Source organism: Macadamia integrifolia, chromosome 1 (genome assembly GCF_013358625.1).
Source record: "Macadamia integrifolia cultivar HAES 741 chromosome 1, SCU_Mint_v3, whole genome shotgun sequence".
NCBI lineage: Eukaryota > Viridiplantae > Streptophyta > Magnoliopsida > Proteales > Proteaceae > Macadamia > Macadamia integrifolia.
This window is the reverse complement of record NC_056557.1, coordinates 4,045,542-4,050,844: the sequence shown is the minus strand read 5'-3', so window position 1 is coordinate 4,050,844 and position 5,303 is coordinate 4,045,542. Positions and strand designations below refer to the sequence as shown.

At 36.6% G+C, this 5,303-nt stretch overlaps 1 protein-coding gene across 3 annotated transcripts in view; it reads left to right on the top strand.

The window, feature by feature from the left end:
* The window catches only part of LOC122081917, a 10,456-nt gene extending 9,321 nt beyond the window's left edge, over positions 1–1,135 (top strand). The window contains exon 2 of one of the 3 annotated variants that reach the window (XM_042649352.1): positions 919–1,135. The gene's annotated coding sequence lies outside the window, so the exon portion shown is untranslated. Of the gene's footprint in view, positions 1–188; positions 410–912 lie in introns of those variants that run through there. The other 2 variants (XM_042649334.1, XM_042649327.1) reach the window with 2 other exon arrangements.
* Positions 1,136–5,303: the final 4,168 nt, after the last annotated feature.

Genomic DNA, 5,303 nt, shown 5'->3' with positions numbered 1-5,303 from the left:
AAAAAAAAAAAAATTGCCCTTTTATTAGAACATGTGATCACATTTTTTTCCCCTTCACATCTCACAGTGGGATATGAAAGTAATAGGGTGGGCAAAGAATAGGTCCTTGCAAATACATATTCATCCTGTCAACTTTGTAAATCTCTTATCTGCTTCTGTTCCCACCCAACTCATCATTTTTATTCCAGGGGAGCTTAATGGAGCAGTGTGACTTGATTACTGGGGCGTGAGGTTCTCACAGACTTCAGCGGAGGCTTCTTATCTATATAGGTGGCTGCTACTCAGAATAGTCGGCCAAACTAGTGTTTCAAATTTTAAGTAGACTACCAGTTTGTAAAGTAGCTGTATTGTCAATTTGTATACCAAATGAAGTGGTGGTAATATCAGGCTTGATCATCTCTTACAGTCCTTTTATCCTCTCTCTCTCTCTCTCTCTCTTCTGATACAGCTAACATCATGGCAGCGTCAAACTTGATTTTTTTTGTATGATGATAAAGGAAAGCTGCAATGGCATATGAGCTGTGGATTATTAAGCCCCAATGCCACGGTCTAACCAATTTGGTGACCAAGTGGTTTGGCTGCCTGGTTGTGTTCCCTGCACCACCCGGACACAGGCTCGTGAAATTACTGTCCCACCAGATGCATGGGCTCTCATTGGCTCCTGCACTTGTGCAGTAGCCATACAACCAGGCAGCTCTCCTGCACATAAAAGTATATTAATGATTTGGGGAAATGGTTTTCGTGGAGAATGTGGCCCTATCCCAGACACATTGGGGGGAGAGGGCACAATGAAATGGGAATGGTGCATCTATTGATGTTTTCTTGTGGATTCCTATTGGCCCCTCGCAGGCACGTGGTAGTCGCATTCCCCCATTAGTAACACTGCGCCTAATGATTTTGTTGATTTTGTAGGAACAGATAGACGAAGAATTTGATTTGAGGAGTCCCATCATCAAATTAACCTAAACCAGTGACGCGCATGTGCTTGCAGGATACATTTTTAGCAATCTCTTTTGTGGTGACTAGCATGTTAAGCTCTTGTAATTATTTTCACTACAATATCTTTTGTATTGATTTGCATGTACCTATATCCTTTGCATGTGTGACCTATAGATATGTATATATAGTTTGGGGAGATGTTGTCTGTTTTTGGCAGCAATTAATGCATATCGGTGCTACCTTCATGCCATGTGGGAAAAATTATTCAGTCCAACCCAAAGTGAGATGTTTTGATTTTTAATGCTTATCATTAGGCTTACTGAACGTGTAGGGTAAAGGGGAAGAGAGAAAATAAGGAATAGAGATAAAATAGGAAAATTAAATAAATGAAAAAAAAAAGGATAAGCAGCCTTATGGTTAAGGCTACAATGTCTCGGCTTAACTGGGAGGTAGACAATGGTCATCTCAAAGAGAAAAAAATAGGAGTTTCATCATTCTTACTTCTCCATTCACAATCACTACTAAATATGGCTGTATAACTGTTACATAACTTACCATTCTTAATGGGATACAACTACTACTACCACGACCCGGATTGAGCTCTTCTGTGGCGTAACACAGTGTTTGGCACGCATCCAACGGCCAAAAACACCTTGACATGTAGCCCAAGGTGTTTTTAGGCGTTGAATACGCGTCAGACATTGTGTTGCTCCACATAGGAACCAAATCCCCACAACCCATTAACACTGTTGATATTCAAACTCTCAATTACAATAACCTACACACGATATTGCAACTTACAATACCTATTAAACATGACATGTAATTATCCTATGCATGATTTGTATGTGCCATAGCTATCTAGCCACGTAACACTTACCTTGTAATTATGATAATGCCCTTTTACAATAGAGGAGGCAAAACTATAAACTGTCCTTTTCATTAATACATAAGGATGTACAAGATTATATCAATCTACGCACTACACATCAAATTTAAACCCAAATCAATAAGGAAAACGTGTAAAATGGAAATTTACCTCATGTTGCACAACAAACTCAGTGGCCAAATGAGAGAGAAATCTCAAAAAATTGTCATGTATATATATATATATATATATATGATATGCTGATAGAGTTGACTCATAGCATCACCAGAATCGCCCATACTCGAGCTTGGGTTCGGTTGACTCCAATGCGAATTTGGCTGATTCAACCATTTCTGATTCGATTATCTGTAGCACGGCTTAACCCATTTTATTTCCAACCCACTGACATATACTCTCTCTCTCCACTTGCTTGGTCAAAGAAATTTCTTTTAGGGTGGCTAACTTCATTTGATACATCATAGCAAAATAGATGCAAGTCTAGGTAAGAGTGGATATACACTCCTTCTATCACATGGCATGCTAAATGGAGATATCTGGACTACTGAGGAGGAAGAGGATACCATGTATTGATCAGGTGTTAAATTTGGAAACTTTGATTTAATTTGGGAGCAATCTGAGTGGAAATTGCAAACTGCTAATTGTCCTACCCTTATGACCCTCTGAGTTTTTAAAATCGGATCGAAATTAGTAGAGTTGACCTATTCCTGGACGATGCAAATCAGACTGATCCCATTCTGATTCTGAGATTTTAAACTTAGACCACACTTTTTTTTGGGGGGTACCCACCTTATAATGTAGCCTTCTAGACAAAATTTTTTTTTTTAATATAAAGGTCCCATTGAGAGTTGAACTCACGGCCTTTTAATTGTGAGGTATTGATCCTTGCCAACTAAACTACCCCCTTAGGGGAGTAGGTGGTGGGGGTGAGCTTCTACCTTAGTGACAAGAAACTAAATAATTGGGTCTAGCATAATTCTAGGGAAGGTTGAGATTCAACCTCCTACCCCACATCTTTCTTGAAATGGTAGTAGTAGTATAGTAATATGTATGGCCTAGTAAGCCCCCTTGCTGTCCCCTTGTAGGTCCCTGTTTGGCCCCTAATGGGTCCTTCTTTAGCCTTGGTGTGGTGAGCCAGAAGGGGGGGGGGGGAAATAAAATGTCTAACATCTGATAGTGGGGCATGTGGGAGAGTCAAACTAGTGACCTCTCTCTTGGTCTTATGCCAAATGCTTTATCACCGCATCAAGAGGCGCTTCAACAAACTTTTACTTTTCCCACATAGAGAAACTTGTTTGAGTTAACCAAGTGTCAAATTTCAAACTCAAATTCAATCATATACACTTTCATTTAACGACTTATCCTCCCATGTATGTTTATGCACCTTTCAAATCCTAAAATCCTCTCAAATTTGTTCCATGCTTACTTTACATGTGACCACCTTCTTCTTCATTTAGATTAAAAATTGATATGTGAGGAGGTGATATTGGGTGTCACAAAATTTCTGCCTCATCTGACCTACCACATGACAACATTAGGTGCCCGTCCATAGAATCTTTCCCAAAGTGCCTGTTTAGGAACTGTAAGCACTGATGTGGTTTGCATTACCATGCACAACAGCATTAATTGACTTATACCATTAAGTGAGAGTCACAAAAAAATTACCACATAACCATTTTGATGGGACGAGGTAGTTAAGAGAGAGAGAGAGAGAGAGAGGTATTGAGTTTGAGAGATTGATACGTACCTGGTTTCAATGAATAGGAATCCATCTGTCCCTACTGTAACCAACTTAGTAGTCCCTTCATCATCTTCTGATCCCACAATAAAGGGTAATAAACTAGTAAAAAAAATAAGTGGACACCTTTTAATTCCTTTCAATAATCATGATTAGAAACAGATCATGTCTTTTATTAAACGCATGGGCGGCGACTTTTCAACCACACATTTGCTACGGGCTGTACGGGTAGGGTATTTCTCTTATTGTCAAAAGGGGGTTATGTACCCAAATTATATAGTTAGACAAATTAATTAATTTCTACCAAAAAAAAAAAACAAATAAAATAATAAGAGAACAAAATAGATGAGACAACCACTCCATATAGCCACCTAAAAAGTGAGAACTGTGAACCAGAAAATTGTGAACCAAGTGGGTTATGACAAGGAGAAAATGGCTCTTCTTCTACACCTTTCTAAAGATGCACATTCCCATGATACTAACCTTTGAGAGAGAGAGAGAGAGTTAGAGTTATCTGCATTTGGAAAATCTAAAGGATATAAGTGACATGTGATTAAAAGAACCATAGAGGAGTACATTAATCCATGCTGGTCTAGCTAAACAAGGATTGACTTCCTATATGTACATGTCACATCTTATCCAGCCAAAAATCCAAGTGCATTGGAGCTAAGAGTGTTAATCGGTTCGATTTTGGTATAAATGGTTTGGTTTGATTCGATCTAAGATTTTTTAGGTAAAATCAAAACCGAATCATTTAATCAATGGTTTCATATATTGAAATCGAAACCATTTTTAAACGGTTTTCTTATATTTTCTATTTTTTTTTACAAACGACTTCTTTACGTTTAAAATTGTTGGTGAAATGGATATAAATTTTCACATTGAATTGAATTATTTATTATTATATATATATTTTTAATAGTTATTTAATGTAAACTATTTTTTTTTTTTTATTGAAATGTATGTAAACTTAACATTGAATAACCTAAAGTTACTATGTATATCTTAATCAGTTTAACGGTTTAGTTAAACTTTTTAATAATGGTTTAAGTGTTAAAATCAAAACCAAACCATTTATTACAATTTCAATTTTGAACTAAGACCAAATCATTTATTAAATGGTTTCATGGTTTCAGTGTAAACGACTTGATTCAATTTTAGTAAACGACTTTGGTTTCAAATTTACATCCTTAGTTGGAGCATTATCGCCCACACTGTGATATATATTGTTTTAGGGTCATAGGCTGAAAAATAAAGACAGACGGCACTGAAATAATTTGAGAATAATTCGTTTAAGTTTACAAGTTGTGATTTGAATTAGCAATGCAAATGGGCTGGGCTAGTGTTAAGTGGTTGATTCACTTGCAAATTAATTATGGGCTAGTGCTCAGGGTTTCGTTTGTTAAATAATTATTTGTTTCAGATTATTGTTGCAACAAAATCTCATATATTTTTACCCAAAAAAAAAATAAAAATAAAATAATAATCTCAAGATTTTTTTCTCGGGAGTAGAAAGCAATCTTATTCATCTAAACATGAAGAAGACATAATTATAGAGTTACCAACTTCTAATAACAATGGAGTGGAATTAGGTCATGCTATCATACACATCACTAATAAAGCTTTTATGGCTAGGGAGTCAGTTAACATGTTAAACTCCCTAGAGACTTTTCGAACTACACTCACTAAAATAAGTGGTTAAATAACGAATAATATCCTCCACAATAAGTTGCATCCGAC